General features: G+C 37.0%; 1 protein-coding gene across 1 annotated transcript in view; it reads left to right on the top strand.

The window, feature by feature from the left end:
• Nucleotides 1-12,543: 12,543 nt before the first annotated feature.
• The window catches only part of LOC132707171 (uncharacterized), a 103,084-nt gene continuing 94,010 nt past the window's right edge, over nucleotides 12,544-21,617 (top strand). Inside the window, exon 1 of the mRNA XM_060678897.1 lies at nucleotides 12,544-12,687. The gene's annotated coding sequence lies outside the window, so the exon portion shown is untranslated. The remainder of the gene's footprint in view (nucleotides 12,688-21,617) is intronic.

The raw sequence follows: 21,617 nt of genomic DNA, 5'->3' as shown, positions 1-21,617 counted from the left end.
TTCGATTTTTCGAAAGCAGTCTTGTACATATGGCTCACCTTTAGTGTCCATCCCTCCATACCATACAGTAATACAGGCCAGACGTAGCATTTTATAAATCTAATCTTTAGGCTGAGATCGAGATCGGTATTGGTGAGCACTTTTTTGAATTTCTTGAACGCACTGCGGGCATTTTCAATTCGACATCTGATTACTGTGTCGGATTCCCAGTTTTCACACAGCCACGTTCCTAAATATTTAAATTTACTTACTCGTTCTATTGATTGATTGTCATATGTTAGAATTGAGTTTTGAAATTCTTCTGACTTACGAGTAATTATCATGAATTTAGTTTTCATATAAGGACCCATGTTCTTACTGCAATCACCGATAATAATGAGCATACTCTGCAAATCTTCCATTTTATCTGCAATTAGAACTGTGTCGTCCGCATAACGTATATTGTTGACCCACACACCATTTACCTTAACGCTCATGTTACGTTCTTCTAGGGCTTCCTGAAATATGTCTTCAAAATACAAATTGAAGAGAAGCGGGGAAAGAATACATTCTTGCCTGACCCCTCTACGGATTGCTTTTGCTTCCGTGAAATCATTACCAATTGTGACTTCAGCCTTTTGATTAGCTTATTTGAAAAGTTAAACATGAACAACTGAATTATTGAACTAACTACATAACTACTTTATCATCTCACCCACCTTAATAAGTGACAAAACGGTCGCCTTGGCACAGGGTCCGCTTTTATATTTTCTTTGTTTTTTGCTTTATTTTAGTTATTTTGAAAATTGCTTTTGTATAAATGAAATAAATATAGAATTCGAGGAAATGTAATGGATGCGATCGGAGAGTTAAGAAAAATATCTTTTTAAATCCCAATATCAAGTCCTCAAATATTATTGCAATTTTTGGATAGATATTAATTTAATAGTCGTCATGAATAATTTTGCTTAGTAGCACAGATTTCTAATCTAATCTAAATAATAATTTAAATGTTTATGTTTAAATTAAAATAAATAAGGAAAGCTGTTTCCGGAAAACGTAACATACAAACTTATTTATTAAACTGATTTAAAAATTTAAGCAATGCTGTATCAAGGATCAAAACACCTTTGGAGCTGTGACATTTAAAATTTTTAAGGTTAAGTCCATTTTTTGACATTTGGCTAGTTCGACACTTCGCTCAAATGTTTTTATTTCCAATTGTTATATTTAAGGTTGTGAAATATTTCTTACGAACGTACTTGAAGGATCATTTAGTGTTTCGGTACTAAATTCACGATGTTCCTCACTGAATCAAGTACAGTTCTAATTTGAGCAAAAAAATTAACGTCCATTTGTTGGAAACTGTGATTATTATTATTATAGTTTGTTGATTTATTATTATCGCAATTTTTATCAAAAAGGTTAATGTTCAGTAGCTGAGACGAGTAAGCCTTTTGAGATGTAACTTTGTAAGTGTATAAAACACTATATGACAACAAATTTGTTTCTATTTTTAATAACATAGTTTTTTTTGTGTTTTGTTATGTTATTTCTTTATGCTCCAAAACTGTTGTTGCAAACTTACTATTATTGTAAAAATAGTATAAAACAAAAGGTATTTAATTCTTCGTTAGCATTATTTAGCATTTCAATTGTTTATTATTGTTATTCATGGCCTTCAATTAAAGTAAGCATTTATTTTTTGAAAAAGTGCGCACTATTATATATTTTTGAAAAAGTAAAAAAAAATTGTATACAGGGTGTTCCATTTAAAAAATAAAGTATTGTTCGATAACTTTTTGACGTGGCCCTGTATACTATTTTCGAAGCCGGAACTGAGTTATATGAGAGACAGTTTTCACATTTTTGATAGTTGAGACACGAGGGGTGCCTGAAAATGTAATATTTTCAATTTAGCTGTGGTTATGAAAATTTTCTTAACGGCATCTTTTAGTTTCACGAAAATGCGATAAACTATAGGAAAAACGGCAAGTTTATATATAAAAATAACGGCAAAAGTACCTAAAATAAGGACTATTATTATTAATTACTATTATTACGTTCGCAAATGAGGACTGAGAAACGATCCTGCATTGCTTTCCGGGGGTGCCGGTGTGCCTCAAAGCTCTATCCTCGGGCCGTCCGCAGCGCAATTCGCGTTCAAGGCCACCGCGTTACGTTTTCCGTCTTAGGAGACGGTCCGGCCGTCCGGCCGTCCAGTGAGGAATTTGTCCCGCTTACAAATTGACCTATTTCGTCCACCCCCCGCGTCGCCGCCCCCGCGCTAATGGAATTAAAACGTTCGGGAGCGTTGCGTCTCCATTTGACGCGATATCGTCGAATATCTAACTCGATTTTACCGTCCGTGCGGCCTACGGACAAGTTTATACTTCGGGGGCTCCTCAGGGAGAGCCTTGGACGACCTTTTAGCGATATTAAGATTTTTTCGGGGGGCGGTACACTGCGGGCGTTTAAATATTATTCCTACTATATAACGTCGTTTTTAAATTTCCGACTCGCTTTCAATTCGCAGTTTTCAAAGTGAAAATGGTTCTAAAACATAAAACAAACCCATGTTGCCAAATCATCTCATCAAATTTAGTGAAATGTTTCGCGGTAATTGGTGGTACAAAAGTCAACAACATAGTTTGATATGCTTAATGCTTTCAAAGATGGTTTTGACTTAATCATTGTCTCCAATTGTAAAATCTGTTTATTATTCTTCTACTGCTGCTGCACATTTTGTGATCTGTAAAAGAAGAAAGTGTAAAGATTTGTATTGCAACAAATGAAAACTTAGTGAGGCGGAAAGTACAGAGAGCGAGTGATATCTACACCTTGAAACCCAAATAGTTGTGGAATTACTGGCCTTTGGAAAGTGTTTCTATATGAATATAAATTTACGATAGGGTGACGTGTAAGGCAGGGTTGTGTCTTATCGTCTCTGCTTTTTAATCTGTACTCCGATGACATTAAAATGAATGAACAACCTTCGATATCCTAATAACACTGTCATTATTTCTGATAACAAGGAAGCGCTATAATGCCTAATCAGCGGCGAGGACTTGAAAATTAACATCGACAAAAAGAAGGAAATACCAGGACAACAAATCTGCAAGTGCATTGCAAGTGCATTGCAGTGAACGGCAATAATATTCACATATCTTCAGTATCTCCGAAGCTGAATAACCGAATATCTAGATCCCGACACAGAGGTACGCAACGAAATCCTACAGGCCAGATCAGCATTGATGAACATAAGAGCTCTCGTCAACAACAACAGTATTAACTTAACCCTACGGTACGGTTTTGTCATATTCTCGGTTCTGCTATGTGGAAACTTTCGAAATGTAGGTGTCTAGCTCAAATTAGTGAAAAGAACTTCTTCTACAGGGCTCACATACTCAGAAATTCCAATTCCAGAAGCCGATTATGGAGGGCAAGAGAGAAGAATTTTTATTTTATTGTAACCGCTGCCAAGTAGTTCCAATACACAAAAAAGATAAGTGTAATGTTGAAAATTATCATCTAGTTAGAATACCGATGAGTTTCTTCAGAGTATTTGAATTTGCATTTCTTGAGAGAATTATGTTTTTTTTTTAAGGGAATAATATACTTTCTTTGAACCAATCTGGAACGTCTTCTATAATGGCAGTGACATCGTTTTGCGGAAATATTATATATGTTATGTATAATGTTTTGGGTTTCTTAGTATTGCTCCAATGGTATGCCGTTGATATCACGACATGTACTCTCTGTTGCGGCTGCTGTTGTTTGCTGATTGCCTTGCTGATGATACGCCTTTGGTGTCACTTAAGTAAGATTTTGGCGAAACGTTTGCAGGATTCCAGTCGGAGTTCAACAAGCGAACGGATGATATCCCGGAATATAGTGTCATCATATATATATATATATATATATATATATATATATATATATATATATATATATATATATATATATATATATATATATATATATATATATATATATATATATATATATACCAAAATTGACCAAAATAAACTTGGGACTAAAAAAAATTTAGGACATATTTGCATTTGTTATAGTGGTGCTTATCAAACTTGTTGCATAACTTTTCTTAAAAAAATTGAGTTCTATATTTTGATTTTTTTCTGCGTTTTTTAGTTTAATATTTCTTCGTTTTAAAATCGCAATCGTAATGTATAATTTAAAGTGAGGTGATATGTTGGACGCACCTTCTTACTTGTCTACAAATCTACTTATATTCTTAGAGAAGATAACAAAATTACATTTTTTACTGCTACTAGGTTCAGCATTAATCGTTCATCTACAGTGTCCAACGTCCAAAGTGCTATTCAGTTATGGATATTTATCGGCCCAGAATGAAATGTTCGACTGCGGTAACCTTCCCGTAGCCATGTTGGTGTTTTACGCCGCAGGGATAGAAGCAATGTCAAATACCCCTTAGGTAGATAAATCTACCAGAGGGATGTTGATGTTTTGAAAATTAATTAGACTGAGTTAGAAACAATAAAAAGACCCCTTACTGGATGTTGACATTCCGCTGATAAATATTTAGATTAGCATAGAAACAATGAAAAGATCCCTTAAGGGATGTACACATTGAAATTAAAAGCGATAAAAAGACCCCTCAAGTAGATAAAAATCGTTTAGGGATATTCACATTCCGAAAATTAAATAAGTTGGGATAGAAGAGCAATCGAAAAGACCCCCCGCCTCCCATCATCCGGTCCATTAAGAAGAAAAAGAAGAAAGAAAGTTTTGGTCCTATAATGGGCTTCAAATATCACAAAATATACAAGAGGCAAGTGCGTATAGAATCCCATGCCCTTGAAAGAATCGATTAACTTGGGTTTGATATTAATTAAGGTGTAGAGATACTTATATAAAATGTTACATAACAAAACAATTAATTGTAAACAAATAAAATGCAGTCAGACATTGTTAACAAAATTAAACTTTCTTTGCTTGATTATTTAAAAGATAGCAGACAGTCTAGAAGCAAGAAAAGAGAAGAGTATTTAAAAATGTGTCACTTAATTAAATCTTTTTGCCATTTGATATTCTTTTGGGGCATTAAATTTTTTTATTGCGACCCGAATAAAAAGTGACAAACACGTAAAACAAACAGCTCGAACTCCCTTAATCAATTTCGGCGGAAAGCGGGTCGGACTGGGCGTCGATTTTTGGGGTTAGTCGTTCAAAGGGGACATAAACCGGCACACCACTTGGCTTAATGAATGCGGGGGCTGCGGCGTTGATCTCGTGGCGAGAATTTCTATTGTCGCGTGAGCGTCCGCGTTAAATAACGCCGACTGTCAAACGGCAATAATAGTAATAGAAAAGTGGTTTATGATTAACGTCAGCTGGGGTTCATCAGGGAGCGACGAATTTAGAGAGTTTGATGCCCATTTCCGCTACCGGAACATACCAAAAAAGGGCAGTATTTTTTTAAACCGCAGAAATGCTTTTTTTTTTCTTCTTGACGTCATAAGACAGTAAATACAAGCGTCAGACAAAATTATGTTATCCTTCACTGTAATTTACCAGACAGAGCGGGTTTCAGAAATACAGTCGAAACTCTTTATAGCGAAATTGAAGGGACTGCTTTCTTTTTTTGTTATACAGACTTTCCGTTATGAAGAGTTATAGGCACTTGAAAAATAACAATACGTAATATTTAATTATTTTATATACATATTTTAACATCTACTTAGAAACATTTTATATAAATACTTAAGAACTACATTTAATATTTCAAATAATCGGTCATTTTCTTTTGAATTTTTTTATTATGCCAAGCAGCTTATTGAATATAGGACTTGTTGAATGATTAGTGGTAGTCCCAGTTCAACATCTTCATCTTTTTCTTCCTCTTGGTGCTCTTCCTCATCCTTTCTTGCTTTAAGCAAAATACTTAGTTAATTGTCAAAAATTTGCATTTCATGTGCTTTTGAATGAGCGAATAGATAGAATACTCCGCCCGGAGGCGAGTAGACCTAAAAGTCGAGCGGATTCAGTTCGGGCGACAACGCGCGAAAACAAATGGTCGGAAGTAATCCGATGTGTTTCCTTTCACGGCCCGGCGGTGTCGATTAGGATTTATCGATATGGCGACACGTCCTTTTCGATTTCGGCGACGCGGCGTGGCGTCCATGAATCTAAGTTTGGGCGACGTGCAAGAAGGACATGTCTTCCCCGGAGAGCTCAAAAATTCCGACCATATCAAAACGGGAACCGAATTGGAAGCAAAACAAAAAAAAAGGTAAACGTGACGGATCAGTTCGGCTTTTGTTATAAGAGCGGCGTTGCCATAGCTACTTAAGATATTGAAATCCGTCACGAATAAAATTAAGACGATCTTCTTATAATTTACGAGTAAGATGGGGTGGGCTAACTGGATTATGATTTTACAACGAATTTAGTGGTTTATAGTGTTTATAAATGAGGTAAATACATTAATCCTAATTACGTACAATTAATTGGGCAAGATTTTAAATAATAATAATAATAATAAAAATAATAACAAACTGTCTTTATTGAAAATCACAATATTACAATATAAGTAATAATACAAGAGTGGCGACATTCACAAATTGCACTCTTCCGTGTTACCACAAGAACAACAGCATCAACACCATAATTGTTAACAAAATACACAGCCGTATATACATCATAAATACAAGAAAGCCCATACGCTTTTGCTAGATACTGACAGGCCTAACAAACAATATTAACGCTCCTTTGAAGGACTTTATTGTGGGAAAGGACGTTATTGTGTAAGGTATTTCGTTAATAGTATATTATGCAACAAGTGCGGTAAACGGCATTTGACTCATGTATTTAACACGAGCGGAGCGCAGCGGAACGAGACTGTCAGAATTGACAAACGTCAAAATTCAAGCGCTTCCCGCACGCTAGATCGGTGGGTAATTAGGTATTTTACAGACGGGAGTAGAAAAATATTTTAACTGCATTATACCTAAAAGATCTCTGGAAGTGTGCCTAGGAACGCAATATCTTAAACAATGACGGGTCTTATTGGAGTTTAATAAAAAAACAAAGGTGGCTAACTCAACTTTATATCGATCCTCCAGCTTGAGCCAACTGTGAAATATCGTCAAACTTTATGAGAAACGAATACAAGCATTCTGAAATCGTTGGAGTCTCTCGTTATCTCGATTAAGTATAGCTGGCCAATAGACGACAAGTTTGATTTTCTTTACTTTACTTTAATTTACTTTAATTTACAGTGTTCTCAACTTATAGAAGGATTTTTGTAACACCGAGCCAACGTGTTAGAAAACTGCAAGTTACCGTCAAACCATCATGATAAATTTTTAAACCCGTCTGAAGAAGAAGAGATAATTTCTTACAATATCTTCACTTTGATTTCCAAATAATAACATCTGCGTTTTGTTAGTATTCAATAAGAGGTTATGAGCCGCAGAGTCTCATACGTGCAGTTTGCAGAGCTATGATTCAATAAAGATAAGAGATGAAGTAATTTACGTTGTAACAATAACTCAGACAATAGTGGAAAAGATATAAGCGATTAATTAAAATCTTACTTCTCTAGTGTTTTGAAGCCATTTTTAACCACTCTTCAGTACCTTTATGTTGTTTTCATTGTTTTGTCATTGTCTTCAAAATTGGCTGCAAACGAGAAGTCAATAATTACAAGTTTCTTCACTCTGATTGGACTATAGTTAGCGCATTACCTTTCTGGAATGACGTCATTTTTAATCATTTTTGTTTAATCTATGTCAACTAACAGAGACAAAAAATTTTGAAAAAAATCATTGTCGTTTATAACAGTCAATGTCGGTTGAATATTTTCATCAAAGTTGACATTGATTTGTCGTGACCATTTTTGCAAAATGCAACAAAAATATAATCATAGAAAAAATAGAAAAAGATCAAGTCAAAAATGGAATCCTTAATACAAACCTATAAACAGGTTAGGGATCATTGCTAAAATATAAATATCAGGAATACGTAATTTGAAATCAGCGTGACGTTATCCCCAACGCCAACAATACACGATTTCCTATTGCCGATAAAAACGTATTCTTGATAGGTCTTCATATTGACATAACACGTGAGTGGCTGTTTCTCCTCTTTATAGTAGAATCTGCATTAGGCTTAACTCTTTAGGCGATCCAACATAATTATAAAATATTGGACATGATTAGGAGGTATTATTATTATTATTATTATTATTATTATTATTATTATTATTATTATTATTATTATTATTATTATTATTATTATTATTATTATTATTATTATTATTATTATTATTATTATTATTATTATTATTATTATTATTGTTATTATTATTATTATTATTATTATTATTTAAACCTATTATTGTGCTCTGATTTGACCCCATTTGGATTACATTTCATCTATGCTGATTATCTATATCAGGCCTTTGTTGGGTTTTTAGCTGCTTAACTCTCACTATGTACTTAGTAGTTAGAAAAGCATTATTACATTTTGGTTAGAGGGTATCAGCAACTGTCTCATTAGATGGTTATTAGAGGCAGTCCGAGAAGTTTTCTGAGTGCTGAATTCTCTAACTCTTCTGCAACCTTTGTTGCATGCTTCTTCGGCTTCCTCGGAATCGAAGTGGCACAATGCAGTTTTTAATTAACAGGTTAGGGATCATCGCTAAAATATAAATATCACGAATACGTAATTTGAAATCAGCGTGACGTTATTCCCAACGCCAACAATACATAATTTCTTATTGCCGATAAAAACGTTCTCTTGATAGGTCATCATATTGATATAACACGTGAGTGGCTGTTTCTCCTCTTTATAGCAGAATCTGCATTAGGCTTAAATGTCTCTTTACATAATATAAAACATAATTATAAAATATTGGACATGATTAGGAGGTATTATTATTATTTAAACTCCTATATTGTGTTCTGGTTTGACCGCATTTGGATTACGTTTCATCTATGCTGATTATCTATATCAGGCCTTTGTTGGGTTTTTAGCTGCTTAACTCTCACTATCTAGTTAGAAAAGCATTATTACATTTTGGTTAGAAGGTATCAGCAACTTTCTCATTAGATGGTTATTAGAGGCAGTCCGAGAAGTTTTCTGAGTGCTGAATTCTCTAACTCTTCTGCAACCTTTCTTGCATGCTTCTTCGGCTTCCTCCGAATCGAAGTGGCACAATTCAGTTTTTAATTATCGCTTAACATTTTTCAAATTTATTTGATATCCAAATGCCAATGCGTTAACACCACCAACACCAACCAACCAAATGTGGATATTACTTTAGCAGATATATAATTACACTCGTTTCTGCTTTCCATTTACTTTGTCTTACTTCATTCTTTGATGTTTCATCTTTCACCTATCATCATACCACGGTTTGTTCCGATGTATACATAAATAAATACGCTTATGGAGCTCTTTTAAAGAAAAATATATTTCTTATTTCTAAAGTATCGCTTATACAGGGTGAGTCAAAACTAAATGTCTCACATCAAACAAGGTCTTTAATATATTGCGCAATATAATAATAATAATAATAATAATAATAATAATAATAATAATAATAATAATAATAGATAGATAGATAGATAGATATCGTTTATTGACCACCTATAAATACATGTATTTGTGAAGTCGAAACTCAGTAATATAACAAAACGAAAAACCCGATCAGTATCTGAAGAGTTACCCCAAAGAAGCACGCCATAGGTCAGATGACTGTGAAAGAGTGCAAAGTAGATAGTCTTTAAGGTCTTCTGCGAAATGCAGTCTTTTAATTGCCTTAATGCAAAGATTTGAGACGAGAGTTTGGAACATAGATTCTCGATATGAGCCGACCAGGTTAGGAAGGTATCGAGAAAGATACCTACAAGCTTAGCAGGCTGTGACTTTACAGCTCTTTTGTTGGATGTTATTAGCATTTTTTTCGTCTGCGATGTGTTAAGCTTAGTTTATTGGCGGCGAACCATTGGTCAACCGCCTGAAGATCAGCGTCAGCCATCACCTTCAAAGTCGCAATATCCTTGTCCGAAGAGATCAAGGTCGAATCATCGGCAAATAGAATGCAGTTCGCCGTATCGACAGCCTTTACCAGATCATTAATATAAATTAGAAACAGGAGGGGACCGAGGATGGATCCTTGGGGAACTCCCCTATTAACCGTTACCATATTAGACTCGGTACCATTAACATATACATATTGCACACGGTCTGCCAAATACGATTCAATCAGACCCAGTGAATTGCCTCTGACGCCATAGCATTCAAGCTTTTGAGCCAGAATCTCAATGTCAACACAGTCGAAGGCCTTCGAAAGGTCACACATGGTGACCGAGGCTGAGCGACCCTCATCCAGGTCTCCAACCACACTGTCAATCAATATAACCAAAGCCCGAATAGTGGACTTCCCTCTGCGAAAACCAAACTGAGACTGATTAAACAGTCCTTTGTCCTCAAAGTAGTTCATTAAATTGTCTTTAATTATAATTTCAAAAATTTTACTTACTACTGGAACAATTGCAATTGGTCTGAAATTATCTAGATTTTCTGGATCCCCTTTTTTATGCAAGGGCAAAATCTTTGTGATCTTAAGTTTTTGGGTGAAAACCCCCTCCTCCATGGATTTATTAATAAGTGAGGTAATGGGTCTTAAAAGAGAAGTTATACATTTTTTGAAAATGCTGGCATTCAATATATAATAGTCCAGACACTTTGAATTTTTAAGTCTGAGTATGGCTTGCCTTACATCAGATTCCAACACTGGTGGCATAAAAAAAGAGAATGTTGGTTTTGGGAAACGGTGCAAAAAACTCAAGGCACTGGTCGACGGTGTGGCTATACTGTTTATGATATTAGTTGGAATCGATGAGAAGAATTTATTGAAAGTGTCTGACAAAATTGTGGTAAATATTATTGCATTTTTATTTGTTTTCCTTTCGAAATTAACAATTTTCCACGTAATTTTGGACGTATCCTCCGAGGTAGTGATGATATTGTCGTACGCCTTTTTTTTGTTTTCTTTAATAGCCCGTTTATAATCCCTATGGTAATCTTCAGTCAAGGGTGATTCTAGAATAATTATACGCTCTTTTTAAGTCATAAACACGCTTACGTATTTCTCTCAGTTCATTAGAAAACCACACTAAAGGGCAGCGGTGCTCCTTAGCTTTAGTAAGGGGGAAAGATGCTTTTGAGAGTTCAGACAGGATATTAATAATGGAGGTGCACATGTCAATAGCATTCTGAGCATTCCAAATCTGGTCAGGCCAACAAACTCGAGACAGTTTATCGATAAAGACACTTATTGATTTATCATTAACTAATCTAAAATAGTCATTATTCTTATTTTTATTTATGGAGTTTGATGCTACATTAACCTTAATAAGCTGACCAAAGTGATCCGATAAAGTAGGATCACAAACACTAACATTTAAATCACGAGAAGGAAAATTCGAGACTACGTTGTCCAAGCAAGATACAGTTGACATAACATTTCTGGTTGGCTCATTCACAAAAAACTCCAGGCCGTAGGACTGTATTAAATTTTTCAATTCAGATGACTGATTAGAAGTTGACGTTAGATCGACATTAAAATCGCCAACAATTATAATTCTGTCATACCTACAGAAAAGAAAGTTAATCATAGCATTGAAGTTGTCCACAAAAATAGAAAAACTACCATAAGTCGAAGATCTATAGAGTGTCACAAGTACCGTTCTAGTATTCAGAACTTCTGCGGCGCAGAATTCAGCGTGGCTTTGAATGGAAAAATTCGACATATCTAAAGTTTTGTATTTCAGCGACGATTTCAAAAATATTGCTACTCCACCATGCTGGCCCGCCGGGCGACAGAATGAGGCTGCCAGTACAAAATCGCCAACTTTAATGGAATTCAGTTCCTGGTTGCTCAACCAGTGCTCCGACACACACAGAATATTAACTCTGTTCAATGTTGTAAAAATTAAAATTTCATCTACCTTGTTGAACATTGATCGTACATTAATATGAAATAATAATAATAATGTATATACTTGGGGACATAAAAACTAATTTTATAACTAAAAAAAAGAAGGAAAAAAAAGAGAAAGAAAAGGATGAGACTTATCGGTACGGACAACCCGAATATTTGAAAATTATTTTGTTATTTAACAGTTTGTTCTAAGGCAAATAATAAATCCATCACTTTGACACACTATTTGGACACCCTGTATACTTAGGAGAGATCAAAGCGTAAGGTGGCTGTCCCTTTTCATAGAGAGGACATTTGGATTTCTGCCTGATACCGACAACAATTAGTATAATTAATCGCGACGAAAAGGGGGCCGAGAACCTAGCCTTGAGGCACACCCGCGCCCGTCCAGCGGGGACAGGTGCCGTGAAAAAATGGCAAGTGTCCGACTTGTGAGTGGCGGGCGGACGTAGGGCGTCGCGACGCACGGCGTCGCGCTGCGCGCGCTTTGTACGTTTACCTACCCGCGGAAGCTCTTCGGCTCGGTCCATTAGAAAGTCGCGCGACGGCGACGGGCCCCAGCTACGGACAGTCTGACGCGGATCCCGATTCGACACGCATCTACGTTCGCGTCTTCCCCGAAACAGTTTTCCCGTGGAGTTTTCTTGGCGCGCGCGATGACGTCCTGTTGATTTTCCGCGTTTCCCGCCTCTCCGCAGAGGCCGCAGCAAGAGGTACGTAGTAGACGCTGCGGTTACTTTCTTAGTGCGATCGAATTTTCCGTGGTGCAAACTACGACGGCTTCCATGACCCCCTAAAAAGCGACGCCGGCCGTCCCCGTCGTCTTAAAAGCTTTCTGGCGAGGAAACTCGATACGCTCCTTTAGCCCGCATAAAAGCTGCAGTCTAATGCATTAAGGGGCGCCTGCTATGCGTATTAACCTTCTGCAACGACGCGTCCTGTCGTTAAGTTTGGTTCGTGTTTTTTAGAAGGTGAATTTTGGCACCTCCGGGTGCCGAAAAATTCCTCTGAAAGTTCCGATAACGCTTTTCCGTCGGATCTAGCGGCAGCTTCGGCATCGACATGGTTTTGTTCAGCTGGGGGGTGGACCTAGATAGCACCATCCCCCTGTAAAATTGAAAACAAATCTAGGTCCTCGGTTAAAGCTCCAAGAGGCACTCTCGGTGTGTTGTCGGGGTTGCCGTTGAGATCCTTGAATGCCTCGTTTTTTGTATTTATACACACTTCTCACAACCAGGTTGCCAGAAGTGTGTTTTTTTATATGAAATTTAGACCCTTATTAGAGCTCCGATACAGTGGATTTAGTTATCCTCGATGCGTTGTCCAGGGTTGATGTTGAGATCTGTGAATACACCTGACGGGTCCCGTTTAGGACTTCTACAGTGTAAATCTTGCCGCAACCTCGGATGTTTTTTATATCAATATACAAAGTGTTAGGAAATTGAGTTCATAAACTTGGAGGAAAGATTCAACGTCATAAAAGAATGATAGTAAGTCATTTTTTTTTTAATTCCACAGGGTACTGTAATACTTTTTATAAAACTTCCAGATTCTTCCTGCGTCGGTTTTCTTGAGTCGAACTAGCTAACGTTTCGCCAATGATCCTGTTGGTTTCTTTAAAACTTTAGAACTTTAGAGCTGTCAGTTTCAGTCAAGCACTGAAGAACGGTAGGCAAAGTTAATCAAAGTTAATGTAATAATATACAATACAATACAATATAATTTAAATACTTTCGTACTGCCAATGTAAAATGGGGTGGAGTGTCATCTTGCATTAACCACATGTTTTGTCTCCCCTTCAAGGGTACCTCTTGTAGGAAAGGTGGTAGTTCCTCTTGCAGAAATTGCAAATATATTATTAAAAGATTATCTCCTATAATCCCTGCCCATACATTTAAAGAAAACCGGCTCTGATGTTTTCCTTTAATTTTTGCGCAATGTTCCCCTAATGCATTTTTCGAAAATTTACAATGCCATCACAACTGAATGCAGCTCATCACCCTCATAAAATTCTTTTCCCAACAGCCCGTTTTCTCGTACGCCTCCACATTTTGAAGTATTCTTTCTTCTCTTGCAGCTATTCTTTATAGCTTGGTCTCTCTTTATTGATATTATCAGGGTTGAATGTTCCTCTTTCACCAAGTCTTCTGTGTATATTGATGAATGTCTTAGCAGATGTAACGTTTCTATTGCGACAAGCCTCTATAAAAAGTCGTCGTACTTGATTTGCATTTTCATTTGCTCTTCCGTAACAGAAAAGCATAATAAATAAAATACAGGGAAAATAAAAAAATGTTCTGACATATTTCTGAAACGCTTTTATTTTGTGACGATGTATGTTACGAAATCAGGGCTGTGCGTAAAATACCAGCTTATTTCGTTGAGAATTAAGCGCGTTACTACCCTTATTTTACCACGTTGAATCTTTCCTCCAAGTTTCCGAACTCAATTTCCGAACACACTGTATATGAAATTGAAAAGAAATATCGAACTTTATTAGAGCTCCAAGGGAGTAAGATTTAGTGATCCTCGATGTGGTGGCCGTTTAGATCTGTGAAAAAAAAAATCAAATTTGATGCGGAAATTGTAAGGGGTGAATTTTGAAGCGTCTGGGTTGCGAGAAGTGTGTTTTTTATGTGCGAATCAATGAAATTGCAAAGAAGATCTCCAAGCTGGTTTGTTTAGGCAGGCTCGAGGTGTTGAGATCTGTGAAAGCTCCTGTTCAGGGTTCCGTCTTAATAAGTGTGTTTTTTATATCTGAATCGGGCAAATTCAACGATAACTCTCTTTTTAAAAGATGTATCATCTAAGGATCTTATGTTGACACTCAGAAGATTATACAAGTCACAATGAAGACTATTGTCGATTTACACCCTGAATCTATGACAAGGTTTTAATAAATTATGGCCAAATCTGCTATGATAATTATCATTATCGAATTTTTTTGGTACGCATGCACAATTTTTGTGAATTTGAAGCAGCTGTTCTTCTTCTTCTTCTTTTTGGCACTACAACTCTGGGTGAGTCTTGGCCGCATACACTATTGTCCTCCAGCTCTGTCTATCCTGAGCTTCCAATTCCCAAAGGGTTATACCCATTTTCCTCGCGTCCTCCGTAACTGCGTCTTTCCACCTCCTTCTAGGTCGGCCAACAGATCGCTTTCCTTCTGGCCTTTCACAGTATATGATATTTAAGAGTCTCTGATCATTGCTCCTAACAACATGCCCTGCCCATCTCAGTCGACCAGATTTAATACATCTTACTATGTTTTCCACACCATATAGTTGTTCAAGTTCATTATTATTTCGACGTCTCCATTCTCCTGTTACAATATCCCTGGTTGATCCAAAAATCGCTCGTAGTATTTTTCTTTCGAAGACCAGAAGCTTGTCGGTTTCTCTTTTGTTTAGGACCCACGTTTCGCTACCGTATGATAAAACAGGGCGTATTATGGTCTTATATATTTTTATCTTAGTTCCTCTTGTAAGTATTTTGGATCTAAGGAATCCTGATAGCGCATAGAAAGCCCTATTTGCCGATGCAATACGTGCGGCTACCTCTTTTTCGTTCCTGTTGTCATCTGTTATTGTCGCTCCTAGGTATTTGAACTCTTTTACGACTTCAAAATTGTAGTTATCTATTGTAATATTTTGCCGTATTCTTTGCCTGGGGTTCTTAGACGTTATCATATATTTAGTTTTAGCTTCGTTGATCCTTAATCCCATTCTTTGAGCATGATTTTCAAAAGAGGAGAATATTTCTCTAACATCTATAGTATTATGTGCCACAGCATCTATGTCATCGGCAAAGGCTAACATAAGTTTCGTACCATCCGTTGCGAAACCCGGTGTTATTTGGGGAGAGATTTTCTTCATGGCCCAGTCCAGAGCCAGGTTAAAAAGCAAAGGGGATAGAGGGTCTCCCTGTCGCAGGCCTGTATGTATTTCAAATATTTCTGACGTAGTCTCACCAATTCGTACTTTTGCTTTGGAGCCCCCTACGCACATTCTAGTTAAACTTATTAATTTTAATGGGATTCCCAATTCCCTCATTGCATACCATAGCTGATCCCGGTTGACTGAGTCGTAGGCCTGCTGGAAATCCAAGAATATTTGGTGTATGTCTTTATTGAATTCCCAGCATTTCTCCATAATCTGGCGGACTATAAAGATTTGATCCGTCGTAGACCTCCCCGGTCGGAATCCACATTGGTAATCTCCTAATATTTCCTCGGCATATGGTGTTAGTTTCTGCACAAGGATCAATGTCACTATCTTATAGGTGGTATTTACCAATGATATTCCTCTATGGTTACGACAGTCCGCTTTCTTTCCCTTTTTATGGATTGGTATTATTATGCTACTGTTCCACTCATCTGGCATCTTTTCGCGTTTCCATATAGTTGATATGATCTGGTGTATCATTTGGTGTAGTTCATTTCCTCCGTTCTTTACGAGTTCTGCATTAATTTCGTCTTCCCCTGGGGATTTGTAGTTCTTTAATTTGTTGATAGCCTTCTTAACGTCATCTAGTGTAGGCGGTTCCAATTCCAATTCTGCAGTATAGAAGTGCGTGTCTTTGTCACTTCCATCTACTTGTCTATTAAGCAGTTCAGAGAAATATTGCCCCCATCTTTGAATTATATCATCCTCCGACGTCAGTAGTCTTCCGGTGCTATCTTCTACAAAATTTAGTTCTCTTATCGTCTGTCCTGTTTTTCCGATTCTTATTCCTCTATAAAATTCTCTTACTTGGTTGTTCGTGTTGTTTTCCTCTATTCTTCTTACTCTTTCCTCCAAATGTTCCTTTTTCTTCTTTCTCAGTAGTCTTCTGGCTTTGGCACGTGCTATATTAAATATCTCCTTGTTTTCATTCGTGGGGTTCTCCAAAAAAGTCATTCTTTTTCTAGTCTTCTCATCCAATATATTTTTACATTCTTGGTCGTACCATCCATTTTTTTGACTCCCTGTTGTTGTTCCTATAGTTTCACTAGCTGCTTCTCTTACTATCGTCTTTAATTGTTGCCATTCGACTTCAACATTTTCTTCAGTAGTTTCAGTTTGTAGCATTTGCATTTTGTTCCTAATTGCTTCTTTATATTCTTGTACCTTTTGAAGTCTTTTAAATTTGTTTATGTCCCATTTTTTCCTCGTTTCTTTCGTGCTTGATCTTTTGGTGGACAGTTTCTCTTTCAATTTGGATCTTACTAAGAAATGATCTGAGTCACTATCTACCCCCCGCATGCTTCTGACATCTTCAATATTACTGGAAAAACGACCATCTATCAGGACGTGGTCAATTTGGTTTTGCGTTACTCCATCGTTGGATACCCATGTTATTTTATGGATGTTCTTTCTTTGGAATTGAGTGCTCCTAACCGACATGTTCATTGCTATTGCGAAGTCTGCCAATCTGTCCCCATTATCGTTTGTTACGTTGTGTAAACTATGTCTTCCCACTACACATCTCAGATGGTCTTCCTTTCCTAGCTGGGCGTTGAGGTCCCCCATTATGATTTTTATGTCGTTCCTGGGAGCTGCTCGATATTCCTGTTCTAACATCTCGTAGAATTCGTCTTTCTTGTCATCTTCTGCTTCATTCGTCGGGGCATGTACTGAGAACATAGTTACGTTGTGCCACCTTCCTTTCACTCTGAGTATGCATATTCTGTTGTTCACCGGCTTAAATGCTATAATAGCCGTTCGATATTTTTTGTTTACAACAAAACCACATCCGAATTCATGTATATTTTCAGACCCTGACCAAAACACTAAAGAGTTCTGCATTTGTACACTGCCTGTGCCTAGCCATCTAATCTCCTGAATGGCAGTAATGTCCATCCCGTACCTTTCCAATTGATCGATCGCTCTTGTAGCTATTCCTGGTCTAAACCAGCTTAAAACGTTCCATGTGCCTAATAGAATATCCTTATTTCGTAGCCTAGGTCGATTATCCTGGTTATCCGTCCGTCTCCGAGGCAAAAGTGTTTGATTCGCAGCGTATAAAGTTTTTCCATATGTAGGTTGCTGGCCTACAGTACAACCCCCAACCTGGAGGACCAGGTCTCAGAATTTATGACCCCCTGAGACAGGGTGGCTCGGTTTTACCCCCAAGCACCGGGTTGGCTGTTTGCAGAGGTGGCCCTCTGGGCGGTGGGGTCGCCACATCCCTACTGAAGCAGCTGTTGATACAACATAATGCGTAGTCTGACAATGATCACGATAGCCAATTCTATCAGTAGTTTTTATTGCTCGTTTTTGCAATTTAAAAATAACATACGAAGACGAAGAATTACCCCACAGCACCGCTCCATATCTTCAATGAGAATGCAATGGAGCGTCCTCTAAGTCGTCTCAGAACGAACAGCGCACTGCTAAGTTTTGCTTTCGAATCACCAACATTTCCCATTAATTTAGTCATCGATAACAACCCCAAGTCAATTAGCCGAACTACCTAAAGAGGTATAACGTCAACTTGTCCAAAAATCTCTTAACATCTTCCGTCCGACAAAGACAAAATTCCATTTGAGATGCCAGGAGTTTACAGCAATTCCAAGCATATGCGGCTAAGAATACATTGGAGAGACCGGACGAAAAATATCAACTAGCCTCAAAAAAACTCATCGGGTGTTGCCCAACACATTCACGAAACTGGATATAAAATTTTATATAAACGAAAAATCCCAGAGTCTATAGAAATCTATAAGCAACCTAAAAATCTTAACCGCGATTCAGGTGTTTACCTGTCACCAATATGGGAATCAGTCATTCAAGACGGTGTTTATGCTCCTCATTTAACTTCTCCCCCTCAAACAAAATATAAGCAGGTACAGAGTAAAATGCGAACCAGTTTCAGTCAAACACTGAAGAAGCCAGCAGGATGATTGGCGAAACGTCGAAAGTCCGACGCAGGAGGGATCCAGAAGTTTTGTAAAAAGTAGCTCTACCATTTGTAATACCTTTATTAGCTGAAATCTTCCAGTGTTGGGATTGATGTAAGTGAAACGGAAAACCCACTTCACACAGGATTTTCCGAATTTAAAGTTATCACAATTTTTTGAAACTCGAGAATATGAACTTTCCTCGCGGTAAGCGAGTTGTTTTATAAGCTCCGTACAAACCCCACATGATCGTTGCTCCCCCACTTTTGGGGGTAAATATCGCGCGAACGTTCACTAGCTTTTATCCGCAGACCTCCCGAAGTGGCGCGATCTGTCCGAGTTAATGCAGCGTGAAAAAAAAAAGCCGCCCCCCCGCAGCCGCCTTCCGTTTAACGTGTCAAATTTGCCGCCGGCTGATTTACCGCCTCCCGCGCGGTAAAAGCGAGCTTAACTTTGATATACGCGCTTATTGCCACCACGACTTCTCGCAGTCGTGGTGGCCGACGTATTTTTCCCAGTCCGGCCCTGCTAACCAATGCATATGCGAGAAGGAATTCTGTTGCTATTGGACGCCTCACACATAACTTAAGTTTTTCGCTCATAACATATACAGGGTGTCCAGGAAACATCGCGGGTTTCTATATTTTTTTTATTAAAGAAAATCAATCCACCTAATAGCTTATTAAAAAGAAAATACTAATTCCTTAATTATTTTTTCTTTAATTATCTTTTTTTTTCATTTTATAAATATATTATATTACAGCTTTCTTCTGCAATGCAAGGGAAACTCAAAAATTATTTTCTTAGTTCTTAATTATACCAGAAAAATTAGGCCTTAGTGCACCGCCGGCGAACAAAACAAGATTGCTTTCGAAAAATCGTCGCTGGGCGGGGCAAGTTCGTAGCGCGAAGCAGCTTTGTATGTCGAAAAGAAGTCGCTTCGCGTTTCCTTGTCTTTGTGTTTTTCTATCGTGCTCCTGCGGACCACTATGGAACTTTCGTAAAATCGATGTAATTATATTGTGTACACACCCTGTATAATGCGTCTTTTACTTATCTCCGAATTTCAAAATAACGACAAACTTTGATGAATATAAAAAATGGTACAAGTAATAACGATTTCCAATTATATTATCCCAAGTATCTCGTGCACCCTGTTTGATAGACGAAACTTGAAACTCTGTCTCCTCATAATTTACGAAACTGGACCAAATTTTTACAAATTTTATACTTTTTCATTAACGGCTAATAATTTACCAACGAAAACGGCAATTTTCAGGGTCTTTTACCCTTAATCGACACACCCTGTACATAATTTTAAAAAATCCGGAAATGGAGGTTATGTCTTCCACGTTTAAAATAGAAAATGGTTTTTGAGAAAATAAGACTTTTCTGAAGCCATGCAGTGCGCCGGAATAGTCAATGACGCCATTGCGTCTTGACGGCCCCCGCAATAGTGACTTTCATATGGATTTTTTCAAATTTCTCGAGCAGCGTGTGTGATAGACGAAAACCGCAAATGCAAAAATTGTAGCTCTTCATGCGACCTATGACACTGTTTGAACCGTTTAGCAATATTTTTTACGATTTTTGATTTGCGATTAATAATTTACTTTGGAATAAAACAATTTTCAAAGTCTTTGGAAAAAAAAAGGATCCTCCGCTTCTGCTAGTTAAAGAATTTTGCCGATGGGGTGAATGGTTATGGAGAAAAACATGTTTCTCTGAAAGTCAAATTAACTCAAAAAAAAAAAATCAATTTTTTTTAAAAAATGCTTTGCGGCACTTATTTGCGCTCTACTTTAAGAATTTTAATGTGGCTCTGAGCTTCTACTTCTCTGCCAAATCTAAAGTCGGTAGCTGCAAATTTAGGGCATCTATTACGTTTTTTAATATTGCATGGAATATTGCGAACTTTTGTATTCAAGGTTTTCACCTATTGTGGAGGATAATAGGTGAAAACCTTGAATACAAAAGTTTTTGCTGTGCATGCGAGCTTTATTGCCATGTAAAAGAAACTGATATTTGAAACAGTCCTTTAGTTATCGCCAATTTTCATTAATAGGGGGACCCATTTTTCTTTTTTTCTTTTCTTTTTAAACTACTTCCCCTCCCACCCCGAATTTCAATAGGTTCCGTCAGGGGACCAAATGCTATTTACTTGCAAAATTTGAAGACGATAGCTTCAACTTTCGGGCACTTATCGTGTTTCAAAGTGATGCCCAAAAAACGTGAAGGGTTAAAATCTCTCTCAATCTCAATTGCGTATTTTTTTTCATAGTTGCTCTCCAGTTTTTAATTAATTTATTATTATTACATTTTTTTTATTAAAGATTTGGTTTTAGTCTAAACAACCTACTAACCAAAACTAATCAACTGTTGAAGACTAACTAATTTTATTAAATAGGCAATTATTTATGCAATAAAATGTATATTGAAATAATCAGAATTTTTCTTTTAAATACTGGAATTCGATGAACTTGTTCGGCATAAGTAAATTTAGACTATTTCGATAATTAGATATGAAATATTTTTCTTAAACTAGACGTTTAATTTAGTTTTTAGGTATTTTTCCCTAGTGAACTACTTAGGCACGTCAATAGTTAATATATTTAGTTCGTCTCCAACAATAAGGAACTTGTTTATGTATAGAAATAACGCATGCCAAATATCAAAACTCAAAACCCAATATTTAAGTTGCAATAAATAATTCAACGACATTAAACGCGCGGGACTGGTCGTGACGTCATACCGCTGCTTTTC

The sequence above is a fragment of the Cylas formicarius genome, unplaced genomic scaffold (genome assembly GCF_029955315.1).
Source record: "Cylas formicarius isolate icCylForm1 unplaced genomic scaffold, icCylForm1.1 PGA_scaffold_9__14_contigs__length_23061073, whole genome shotgun sequence".
NCBI lineage: Eukaryota > Metazoa > Arthropoda > Insecta > Coleoptera > Brentidae > Cylas > Cylas formicarius.
Note: the sequence above shows the minus strand (reverse complement) of the source record. Positions and strands in the feature narration are given on the sequence as shown.